Source organism: Ochotona princeps, chromosome 26 (genome assembly GCF_030435755.1).
Source record: "Ochotona princeps isolate mOchPri1 chromosome 26, mOchPri1.hap1, whole genome shotgun sequence".
Classification (NCBI taxonomy): Eukaryota; Metazoa; Chordata; class Mammalia; order Lagomorpha; family Ochotonidae; genus Ochotona; species Ochotona princeps.
Window position 1 is genome coordinate 23,940,275 of NC_080857.1, and position 12,503 is coordinate 23,952,777.

Genomic DNA, 12,503 nt, shown 5'->3' on the forward strand with positions numbered 1-12,503 from the left:
AACGCTGATTCTACGGGAACTGGCCACTACTGGCTGCGGACAGGAGGGGCGGGTGTGTTTGTTGGTAGTTGCTTGGAGCACAGAATGACAGAGGAGTGGGCTTTCCCCACTGGATACTGGCCTTGCTGCTGCCCCCAGTCTCTTGGGGCTCCCCTTGTGTGCCCTGGATTTGCTGGTGTGCATGTGGACCACCCAGAACTGCTCCTCTGCTGAGCATAGAATCCATAGCCAAACCAGGGATGGAAATCCTGGGCCTGGCATTACTGGTACTATGACCTTAAGAAACCTGGTTCACCTGTGTGGGGAGGATAGTCTCCATCGCCAAAGGATTGTGTGAGACGTAGGTGGGCAATGTAAGTTCAAGTTCTTAGAACAGTGTGTGTGTGAACATCAGATCTTATTGTTAGGATTATTGTCACTTTATGGTTTTGTCTCTGAGAGTTCTGGTTGCTGCCTTCCATCATCAGGGAGTTCTATTGACAATGCATTTATCCTCCCTAGAGAAAGGGTTTTCTGTCATTTTTCGTGTTTGCCGTTGGTCTGCTGTCTGGGTACAGCCATGAATTTCCTTCAAGTTCTTTCTGAGTAGGTGTGGGTGTGTTCTTATCTGTAATAGATCCGCCACCATCAGCTGACCCCTAAGGCTGGCCCAGGGCAGGACCAGCCAACCTGGTGTGAGTCACCTAAACGCTGCCTCCGTCACTTGCAAGGCCATGATGAGTTCCCGGCCTTCCTCAGGCTGGTCTGTGGCTGTTCTAATGAATGTAATGGGTCCTCTGCTTCCTTTGTCGAAAGGAATGTTAATTATTTTCAGCAATCTAATTATGTGGCTAATGAGAGACCGGCTGCGCTAACATTCCCTTTAATTACTCTTGCCTAACTGCTGTTTGGAGTCATATTCTGAGCATGTTGCGAGGCTTGGTACTTGCTCCATAGACAGAACTGTCCAGTAAGATGCTCCGTGGGGTCTGGGATTGTGGGATGAAGTGTCATGGTAGAGGTGCCAAGTCTGGCTTGGGTCAGAGTCCAGCCAAGTTGGCTGCAAGCCTTTCCTGTGGGCAATGTGCTTGAAGGATGGGGACAGTCAAAATAATTTGGGTACGACTCTAGCCTCGTCTCTAGCTAGCCTTCATGAGTGCTCTTGGCAAGGACGCAGTACAGGGCTGTTAGGTTGCTGACAGGGGTCTGGTGAGTCGCCCTCTCTTCCCACCTGTAGAAGTGACAACGTTTGGGTGGTGACCAGAAGGGGGATTTGGAGCTCCCAGAGCAGTAGCCACTCATGGAAATGGGCCCACATTGCCAGGAGTCTGACTAGCTTGTTCTCAGTTCTTTCTCTTCCTGTCTGCATAGGATTTTATTTTTTTAATGGGAAAGTCAGATTTACAGGGAGAAGGAGAGGCAGAAAGATCTTTCTACCTGCTGGTTTACTCCCCAAGTGGCCGCAGTGGCTGGAGCTGAGCTGATCCGAAGCCAGGAGCCAGAAGCTTCTTCCATGTCTTCCGCATGGGTGCAGGGTCCCAAGGCTTTGGGCCGTCCTCGACTACTTTTCCAGGCCACAAGCATGGAGCTGGATGGGAAGTAGAGCAGCTGACACACGAGCCAGCACCCATATGGGATCCCAGAAATGAAAGTTGAGGCTTTAGCCGTTAGGCTACCACGCCGGGCCTGAGCTATCCTTTTTTATAACAGTAGAGAAGTCTTATAACAATAGTCTTTGGATAGATGATCCTTGAGCCAGCCACATATGTTGTGGATAGGGGAGAATCAAGTAACAGAAAACCCAGCAAATTCACTGAAATAGAAAAGAATACTGACTTTGTCATAACTTAAAAAAAAAAAAATCTAGGTTTGATGCAGTATGCTGGAGCCTGGTAAAGTTATTTAAATACTTCCCATTACAAGCAAGTGGAGGTTTGGGCCATCAGTCAAAGCATTTAATTTTGTCTGTGCTAGTTAATAAGCATATCATCAAGCAACAGTCAGGGCCCAGCGCAATGATTCATTGGTTAAATCCTCACCTTACAAATGCCGGCATCCCATATGGGCACCAGTTCCTGTCTTGACTGCTCCAAATCCCGCCCAGCTCTCTGCTTAAGGCCTGAGAGGGCAGAAGGGGACGGCCCAAAGCCTTGGGACCTTGCACCCATGTAGGAGACCCAAAGGAGGCTTCTGGCTCCTGGCTTCAAATTGGCTCAGCTCCAGCCATTGTGACCACTTGAAGAGTGAGCCAGCAGATGGAAGATCTTTCTGTCTCTCCTTCTCTCTGTCAATCTGCCATTCCAATAAAAATAATAAATACATCTTTTTAAAAAGAAATAGCCCAGTAGAACCTCATATTCCAGCCCCCACCCACAAGGGCCATCTTCAGCAGACTGAGCTTCACATGGCAGATGGAGGCTTTGCTCTGGCTGGGCTGACACCGTAGGAACCTCTGAGTGACCTGTGCAAAAAGGGGTGGGGGCACCAGGGCATAGCAAGCCAATCTTCCGCCGGTGGCACCGGCATGTTTTATATCCTGGCTGCTCCACTTCTAATCCAGTTTGTTGCTTATGGCCTGGAAAAACAGTGGAGGATGGCCCAAAGCCTTGGGTTCCTGCACCCACATGGAAGACCTAAAAGAAGCTCTAGGCTTGTGGCTTCATATTGGCTAAGTTCTAGCCATGGTAGCCTTTTGGGAGGTGAATCAGCGGATAGAAGGTCTCCTTTCTCTGAAACTCTGAGTTTCCAATAAAAATAAGTAAATCTGAAAAAAGGGGGGGCAAGGACATACAGTTTGGTCTGACACTTAAATTATGTTTCCTGGGATAGAAATTCGGGATCTGTGATGGTATCAAATTATAACTTTCCTTTGATTTGCTTGGGACAAATATATAGAAACAAATCTCTCCATGTTGTAATTATAAAGACATATATCGAAAGAATAGATATGATTTGCAAACAAAAGTTATTATCTGAGTTCCTTCCTCAGTGCAGAGTTGATTGCCCATGCCTTGACAAAGAATAGCATTCAGTGCATTGATCTATTCCCTGGGAGTTGGTTTGATTCATGGGGATCCTGGTCAACGCCCATACTGCAAACCCTTAAGACTCCCGAGAGTCATAATGGTAGTCTTCCCAGCACACTCTCTCAGTGTTCAATATTGTCATGTAGTTACCTGTTGAATGTCAAACTCTTTGGCAAGAAAAGTCTAAGAAGAAATGCATGAACATGTGGATGCTGGAAATCATAGACGATGGGTTAAGACCCCAAACCCAGCACACGGGTAACTGAAAGTTGTGGTAGGGCTCTCTCAGAGGGCCTGATCAGCTGGGGGAATTGGCAAATAAAAAGCTGCAGGAGGCCATTGTCCCCACGGGCTAAGCATTAAGAGCCCAAAAGCCCAGACTAAAAATAAAGTGGAGTCACTCACACTGAAGTTTCACTTCACGGGACTGAAGCTCAGCTGTGTGTGTGACCTTCTGAAAAGTCAGGATTAGGAAGATAAACAGGCCAGTTTCCCTGGGCTTGGTAAGGAAGTTCCCTCTGCCTTAATCCTTGCACAGAAGCAATGTCACTCAATGGAGTCAATCTCTTACTTTTTCATTGTTTTGTCTCTGCATCCTGACCTCACTGGGAAAATGACTTTGAAGTGGTCCATCTACTTTTTAGTCTTTGTTTCTGCTTTCCCAGCCTTTGGCTGTCTGTAAAACCAAGCCCTTGCTGCTCAGCCTGTCTCAACATTTACTCTGTGCTGTGGAATGAGGCATTACCGGATTCTAGAATCCAAAATCAAGTGGATTAAAATTGTAAAAAAAGAGAAAGAAACAAAATAGCAGCCAAGGTCCCCAACCCAACTGTGTGTGAATATCCTTCACTTCCAATTCCAGAGAAAGCCCACTCACTCCTCGGCAGTGTCGGGGGGGGCCCCGCTCAGAGAGTGTCCTGTCCTCGTGTCTGGATCCGGGCTCTTAAAGATGGCCGCTGGGCCCTCGTCTCTTCCTCTCATTGCTTCCTGGTTCACCCGCTCACCTTGAGACTTTCATCCTCACAGTCCAGTGTGAAGGAAGTGCCTCTTCTCAAAGGAAGAAATTGCAATGTAATTGAGTAACCTTAATTTCTTTGATTTTGGATTCCAGACATCAAAACAAAGTGCTCTGATGGGCTGAGCGGAAGAGTTTGGTTTTCTAGATTAAGAGAAGCTGTATAAAACAGAGCCCAGGACAGATTGTGGATTGGTTTTCTCCAAGTTGCCTTCCTTGTAAGTTGGGAACAGAATGATAGAAAAATTAAGGGACTGGTTAATAATATCAGGGTATTTAATTTTTATTTTTATTTGAAAGGCACAGAGAGAGAGAGTGTGCACTTTTGTCTGCTGGTTTACTCCCCAGATTTGGGTATTTGGGCAGCAGGAACTTGCTATTTGAGTATGCATCACCTGCTCACCTGCTCACCTGCTGTCTCCCATGGCACTCATTAGGAAGAAGCTGGAACAAGAAGCAAAGTCAGGATTTGAACCCAGGCACTAAAAGGAGAGGCAGATGTCCCAAGAAGTTTCCTACCCACTGTGTCAACTACTTGTCTCAGGCAGGTTTTTTAGGCCATCTTTCTGTGTGTGCAGATTAAAGTCAACTTTTTTTTTTTTTCCAAAATCAGATATACAGAGAGGAAGATCTTCTGTCCGTTGATTTACTCCCCAAGTGACCACAACGGCTGGAACTGAGCTGATCCAAAGCCAGGAGCCTCTTTCAGGTCTCCCACATGGGTGCAGGGTCCCTTCTTCGACTGCCTTCCCAGGCCACAAGCAGGGAGCTGGATGGGAAGCAGGGTGGCCAGGATTAGGACCAGAGCCCATATGGGATCCTGGTACGTTCAAGGCAAGGACTTCAGCCACTAGGCTACTATGTTGGGCCCAATTAAAACCAATTTATCTACCAATTGAAACTAGCCTGGTTGGGAAATTTGTTCTCTCTTTATTCCTGATTTCTCAGAAGGTCAGATAAATGGCTTAACCACTTGTAACTTGAACAAAGGTGAATACATTTTGATATCTAGCCTGGTCTAATGGGACTTAGTCTATAACCAAGCAGCTCCTGTCTTTTTTTTTTTCCTCAACTTAGTACTCTTTGCTGGTCATTCCAATGAATAGGCCAGCCAGCCTTGGCTCTGATTAGAGTATGTGTCTGTTCCTGGGCCAAGGGAATGAGGTGGTGCCATGATTGGCCAGGTTGAGGTCTGCAGCTCATCACCCTTGGCAGAGTCTCAATAGCTTGAACACGAGTTATGGCTGTTTAGCCTTCTCGTACCTCAGGGTCTTCTTGCTTCTTGTCTTTCTGAGTGCCTGAATGCTACCTCTTGCAATTAACTGAAGGCTTGTCCTCCAGCGTCCAGTCTCTGTCCCCTTACTGGGTCATTCTTCTTTCTTATTGGCATCATTTTGGGACCTCCCACTAGGTACTATTTCCTAGTGACCTGTGAGCTGCAGTAGACAGGTGACCTGTCCTGTTCATGTCTGGCCTTGCTGTCTTGTTTACACTTCACAGTATACCTGGCCTTCATTGGGTACTCTGTAAACATTTGTAGGCCTCTGGGATACAGCAGCATGAACAAACAAATCTGCTTCCACCTCCACCTTGGGGTGACTCTGTTTGATACCATCTGGGGTGGCTTGGCTGTCGGGCGCTCTTGTCACACTGTGGAGAATAGCCCAGGCTTGTGTCCTGGAGGACCTATTGGCCTTCTCTGCACCTGTACTGATGAGCCCTCAAAGAGGCTGGGTGGCAGGTGCCCTGAGCACCACCCTAAGGACCTGGGTAATCATGCACTGGGTGGTAGGTGCCTGGGGCAACATCCTAAGGTCCTTGGCAACCAAGAAGAGAAAGTTGACCAAGTCGTGGTCACTGCCAGCCAGGCAGGGCAGGGGGTAGTGCCTCTTCCTTCTTGGCTTCTTAGTGGGGAGGCTTGCTGGTGTCATGTGATAAGGAGTCCTGGTTGCTGGCTGATGGGATCTGCATGAGGGATTATTGATGAAGGGGAGGTGAGGTGGCTTTTTACTGTAACACATGCCTTGTGCTGGGACAGCAGCCAGGCAGCTAATTAGAGAGCTCAGCAGCTGTCCAGCCTTTTAGACTGTGAGCAGCAGCCACCCTATGCCAGGGGGTGGGAGGGCGGCAGAAGGAAATGGGCCTGGAGCCACAAACAGCCCTCTGAGGAGTAGGCAGTGGCTCCAAGGGGACATAAGGAGGAGCATACAAGGGGGAACAAGGGTGATAGACAAGGTGGCTTCCAAGTGAAACAGAAGAAGGGACGGAGAGATGTTGGGTGGGCAGGAAAACCTGGACTCCAAGGTCAGCAAGGGGACAGACTAGAGGGACAGGACCAAGTGTATGTAGACTCAGCTCCTATTTCCACCCACCCTCCCTAACTGCCCCCCTGCTGTTCCCCCTAGGGAGCTCAGTGTGTTGGTGATGGCATAGGGAATGCCCAGCTCCCTAGGCTGCCCCCCTGCTTCCCCAGGGGGAGCTGGGTGGACCCAGTTTCCCCCTCTCCTCCTCCCAACCACAGGGGATTTGGAATACCAGCTGTACTTGTAGCTAAGCATGGTCACTCTTGGGTTAGTAAAGTCCTAATCCATTAGTGTCCAGGGCTGGTTTCACTATGAGATTAAGTAGAAGCAGTTGTTCTGAATTAAGGTGAAGAACTTGGGTTCTTTAAGCCACCAGAGGGCTCCCCAGTGTGGGTACTTTCTCTTCACTCCAAGGGCCCTTGGTGAGGTGAGTATGGTGTAATGTGAAATCTGTTAGGTCTTTGTCCCAGGCTTTCAGTTATAGAACCCTTGGACTGTCCTATCAGTTGTCATTCGTAATGAGGCCCTTTGGTTAACCCTTGAATTGATGCTAACTACGTCTTTAGAGCCCCTGGGTAGCCTCCAGATGAGGCCAGTGCATGGCCAGAAAGAGCAAGTGCTTAGATAACTAGCGGGCTGGCGCTTTCAGCCTTTTACCACTCACCTCTGGGGAAAGTATGTAGGGCTGGAGGTTAAGTTGCTTGAAAACTCAAACAAGACTCGGGCAGTTTCTGGTAGCAGAACACATGGTATTGAAAAGTGGTCGTATGCCCACCCCCACATTGCCCAAGTATGCCTTCATCTGGCTTTTCCTTTGAATCTTTGAACATAAACCACTAACATATAGTGAATGTTTCCCTGAGTTCTGTAAAGTCCTCCTAACAAATTAATAGAATCTGAAAAGGGGGATATGGGCAGGCAGTATAGTTGGCAGCTAGGAGATCTTCTGGTAGAGATGACATTGATGTGATTGACTGCTGAGTTGGGGCAGAGCCCTTGAATCAGGGGGCCTGGCTCTATGCAGGGTGGAGGGTGTCAGAGATGATATGAATTGTAAGATATCCTGTTGGTGCCTACTGGAGAATTGCCTGGTTTGGGGGGAAAAATCCCACCTGTCTGTTCACAGAAGTGCAGGGGGCTCTGGGAAAGGTTAAGGAAGAAGAGAGTGTGGAAGAAAAAGGGTGGTGTTTGTTTGCTTTCTGGCTCTGGTCTTATGTTCCCACCACGGAGATGGTAGTCGGGGAGATTTAGTTTTAGTTTCCTGAGAAGCAGAGACTGCATCCCGCAAGCCCAGCTCACCCTGAAAAGTTTTAGGGGTAGAGAGAAAACGATGCAGAGGGAATTTCCTGCCAGCAGCTGCTGGTTAAACCTCTTTGGGAAGTGAGTCCTGTGTGCACGTGAAAACTGGATGTGCCTTCTGAGTGTGCCAGCGCACATTGTAGAAATAACAGAATAGGCATTGTTATTCTTGGGCCTGAACCAGTGCTTGGCTTCTTGCCCATACAGTGGCCTGCAGTGTCTCCCAGGGTGTCTGGGATACCGTGCTCCTGCCCTAACTGTCCTTGAGTGGTAACAAATGGGACTTGTGCATTGTCCAAACCCAAGCCACCCCTGTGTATCTCCTCACTTCTCAGCTCGTGTGCCAGATCTTGGAGATGGGAGAAGGAAAAGCAAGGACCCTCTTGGCTTCTCTTATCTGCAGAACCTTGACATCACAAACCCACGTTCATGGTGCTTTGTGGGAAAGGGCCCCTCCATGATGGTGACCTTGAAATGAGAGATGATCACCAGATGTGACCATGCCCGGTTGCTAACCTTGGGTGAATCCATCACCCAGGAATTTAGTCAGATTCTTCTCTTCTTGGTTGGTGCATGCGCCCACCAGGAACTCCATGTTCTCAAGGACTCTACCACACAGTGAGGGAAAATGATGTGCAGATAGTTTCCAGATGGAATAAGGGGTTTCAATAGAAGGGTGGTTCCTGGCTCATGGAAGCATGGGGAGCCAGACGGCCCAGTGGCTGTGGGACAGCCTCACAGAGCAGGGAAGTGGGAGTTGGGTCTGGAATCAGGGGTGGTAGGGCTGGGTGGATTGCAGAGAAGCGCAAGAGGGGAGGACAGGGCCATGGTCTCTGCTCTTGCAAGCTCCCAGGAGCATCCCAAGCAGGTCGATGGAGTTGCTGGTGGACAAACTCAGCTGTGTGCTTGCAAAATAAGCTGCTTAGGGAGTGGGCTAAGTAGATTATGGGGGATCAAAGGCCAGTGCTCATGTGTGCAGATGTGTGTCTTAAGAATGAGAGTTTGAAGGTTTGAGGGAGGGGATGGGAGGAGGGGCAACTCAGAAACTGAGGAAGGAAGTTGACTTGAAAGTGTGGATTTGACAAAATCAGAGTCCTGAGGCTCCGTGCCTTCATCTCTGGTCTGGGGGGTGGTCACTTCTGCACCTGCTGCTTCACAGAGTTGACAGCCAAGGCAAGGTCATGTCCAAGAGTTTACAGGTGCTGTAAACTCTTTACCTGTTCATCTGTCCTGAATGCCCATGGCTCAGCCCAGGTGGTCCACCAAGGAGCCTCCTCCTGTCCTCTGCCTGCTGGGACCTGCTCTTGGGGGCCATGGAGTGTTGGAGGGGTGAGGTTCGCCATGTATCCACTCAGCGATCTTCTTGGGGACAGGACACCAAAGGTGTCCAGCAGGGGGACTTGTTTGGACCAGCTTTCGGGGCTGATTGTCACCGGCAGCCCCAGCAGGCTTTGCGTGCAGAATATGGTCTTTGGTTTCTGTTTTGGTTTTGAGGGCCAGCAAAGGGGAAGTACCATGGGTGGGTCACAGTGCTGCTGGCGGGTGGGTGGAGTGTCAGATGTGCCTGGACACTGTAGCTCTTTTCTCTAGGTGATGGCTACGTGCCAGGGTGGTCCCTGATCACTGTCAGGTGAGCAGAGGAGGGAAGGGGGAAAGATAGATGGGTGAGGGGAAGGGGAGGAAGGAAGTTCCTCTCTCTAGAAGAACAGGTAGGCTGGGGACGGGTAGGACGAACAGATTGGGGGAGGGGTGAAGGTTCCTGTTTGTGGAGGAGCCATGCAGGGATAGAAGGCAAGGGCAAGTCCAAGGCAGAGTCCAGCAGCCCACAGCCCTTCATGCCCTTTGTCCTTAGCTTCTGCCTGTTGACATCCACATGGAGAGACCCGGGGGTCCACACCCCACATCCTTCATAGAATGCGGTTCAGGTCCCCAAGCCTTGCCCACTCACTTCCTCTGAGTGTCCTGACTGCCTCATAGATTGTCAGCTTGGGGAACAAAGGCCCCGTTACTTCTGCTCGGAACCCAAGAGTGGAGGCCAGGAAGAGGTGGAGGTAAGTGTCTTCTCTGCTGGGTGGTGGGTCTGTGCCTGTCATTCATTGTGCTTGGCTGCCTGTGTGGAAGCAGTGCCAGCTTCCGCCCCAGCCATATACCGTGCTCAGCAGCGGAGAGACTGAGTTGACTTTCTACAGGGCTCTGCCAGGCCTTAGTGCTGCCCATGGGCAGGCAGGTGTGAACTGTGTTGTGTCAGGGGCCTTTAGGGAAACTTCAGTACCTTCACCTTAAATTTAAAAACCATATTTTATTTGAAGGCAGTGACACACATACACAGAGAGAGAGGGGGTGGAGAGAGATTTCCCATCCCCTGGTTCATTCACTCTCCAAATGCCTGTAATGGCTGGGTTCTGCCAGGCTGACTGCAGGAGCCAGGAACTCCATCCAGATCCCCAGAGGGATAGCAGGGACCCAGCCATTTGCAGTATCACCTGCTGCCTCTCAGGGTGCACATCAGTAGGAAGCCGGAATGGAGAAAGGAGTCTGGACTTAGACCCAGCACTCAATTTGGGATGCTGATACCCTAAGGAGCCTCTTAATCACAATGCCAAACACCTGCCCTAGCACCTTTATTGTAGAGCAAGAAAATGTTGGAATCTTTTTGAAATGGGCCAGTCTTGGAGACATTATTAAAAACATATGCTCAGCAAAGAGTGTTCATAAAGTAAGCTTGAAGACAGCTTGTAGCCAGTTATCAAAGTAATAATAATATCAATGAGAAAAAAGCAATAACATCAATGAGAAAACAGTAACTGATAGCAAAGTTATAAAGTGAGATAAATATGTGTCACAGTGGTGAAACTGGGGGCAGAAGGTTTGAGCAAGACTGTTTGTCTGTGTGTGTTTCCCTCTGATGCCCAAAGCACCCACTCAGTCTGCCTTTGGTAAGGCTTTGACTGCCCTTGATAACACATGTCCCCATTGCAGGGTGAAGGTGGCAGTGTAACTTGAAGCTAACGGAGGATGGAGCTAGATTCTAAAATTATATCACCTCTCGGATTTACAAGTGTGCACTCATTCACTCGTGATGCAGGAAGCCCCAGATCCCTGTCCCCACATGTGGATTATTCCAGCGCCGTCTCAGACGCTTATGGCTGGATTGACCAGACAGGACAGCTGACAGGAGGTGGCCAGTTCCAGAATGGCCCTGACCACTGGGCCCAAGCCCTGGCAGTGTTTGCCTTGAATCTGCCCCATCCAGCCGGCTTAGCCTGGCAGCTCAGAGCAGGGGCAGATTAAGCTAATGAAGGCCTCCTCTGTTTTTCCCAGGGACACATGGATGTGAGCTGCCCACCAGCCAAGGCTCAGTAGAGTCCCAGGACTGATGCTTGCCTGTGCTGCTGAGAATGGCACCAAAGTCCAGTCTGGAACCAGGACAAAGGTTAGCCCAGGACATTCCTCCTGGCTACGGATCCCGATGTCTGTTCAGAGTTGAGCGCTCCAGAGTGTGAGAAGTAAGTATGATTCCCTGGTCCTGCCTGCCTGCCTACCTGCCATACCATTGGTGTGGGTCTGGAGCTTCTAGCTTTAAGCCAGCTTCCCAGTCAAGGCCTGTCACAGGGCTGTGGTTCTGGAGTGGAAAGGGAGCACCCAGCCATTGTAGGCATGTTGCTGCCAGAGCCATCAGGGAGCCATCTGGCTTCTAAAAACTGGACCAGACTCAGATTGGCTGATGAGATGAAGCAAGGCGCCCAGCAGGTGGGAGACGGCATCTTCCCACATTCCGTTTTTATCAGCAGGTTCATGGATACTTTGGGCACTGGGCCTCCTGTGCATGCTGGGGCGGGGGAGAGGCATTGTACCTGACTTCTGGATTCAGCTTAGCACCAGGCATGAGTTAAGTCATGTGAGCTTGGAAGACTTTGAGTGGAGCATTTGGGGACCTGAGAGGTGAAGGAATTTGTGGGGTATTAGCTGCCACAGAAGTCACCCCCCAGAGGAGCCAGGCCTCTTGCCTTTGCCTCATTTCAACAGCATCTCCTCTTCGTCTGCCCAGACGAGCCTTGCCTGTGTTCATGTAACCTTTCTTTTCACCTTGGGCTCTGGCTTTTTCTTTAAGAAGTGACAATTAGCTACTCTGCTGAGCCACAGAGGATGTCTGGCCCAGAGGTGTCTATGTATGTATGGAACAGGCAGTCCTATGGCAGAATCAAGGGCCAATAGAAAGGGCAGACAGAGTGGCTTTTTGGCAGAACTTGGCTGGACAAGCTGGTAGGGGCTCCTGGCTGGTCCATGGGCACCTTAGAACCCATTTTTGGATTTATAGGAAATGGAAAAAGGCTAATCAGCTTTAAGTATATTTTTAAACTTCCTTCCTTTCCTTGTACTCCTCCCTCCCTCAGTCTCTCTCTGTTTCTTTCTTTCTCGAGAGATCTTTCATCCACAGGTTCACTTTCCAAATACCTAGGGACCAGGAGCTGTGGAATTTCCCATGTGGTGACAGGAACATTGCTGTCTTCCAGGATGTGGATTAGAAGGAAGCCTGGGATTCAAACCTAGGTGCTTCAGCAGGGATGCAGGTGTCCAAATCGCCATCTTTAAAACACACACACACACACACACACACACACACACACACACACACACACGATTTACTGGGACCTAGCACTGTGGCACAGAAGTAAAGCTACCACCTGCAATGCTAGCATTTCTTATCAGCACTGGTTTGGGTCCCAGCAGCTCTACTTCTGATCTAGTTCTCTGTTAATGACCTGGGAAAGCAGTAGCAGATTGTTCAAGTGCTTGGGCACCTGTATCCATTTGAGAGACCCAGATCAATCCTGGCTCCTAGCTTTGGCTTAGCTCAGCCCTGGTTGTAGTAGCTAGCCG

At 49.6% G+C, this 12,503-nt stretch overlaps 1 protein-coding gene across 10 annotated transcripts in view; it reads left to right on the plus strand.

Moving 5' to 3' along the window:
- The window catches only part of TMEM229B (transmembrane protein 229B), a 47,845-nt gene that overhangs the window by 19,134 nt on the left and 16,208 nt on the right, over positions 1 to 12,503 (plus strand). For 7 of the 10 annotated variants that reach the window (XM_058655422.1, XM_058655421.1, XM_058655425.1 and 4 more), the window contains exon 2: positions 10,944 to 11,128. The gene's annotated coding sequence lies outside the window, so the exon portion shown is untranslated. Of the gene's footprint in view, positions 1 to 9,194; positions 9,253 to 9,599; positions 9,674 to 10,943; positions 11,133 to 12,503 lie in introns of those variants that run through there. The other 3 variants (XM_058655431.1, XM_058655429.1, XM_058655424.1) reach the window with 2 other exon arrangements.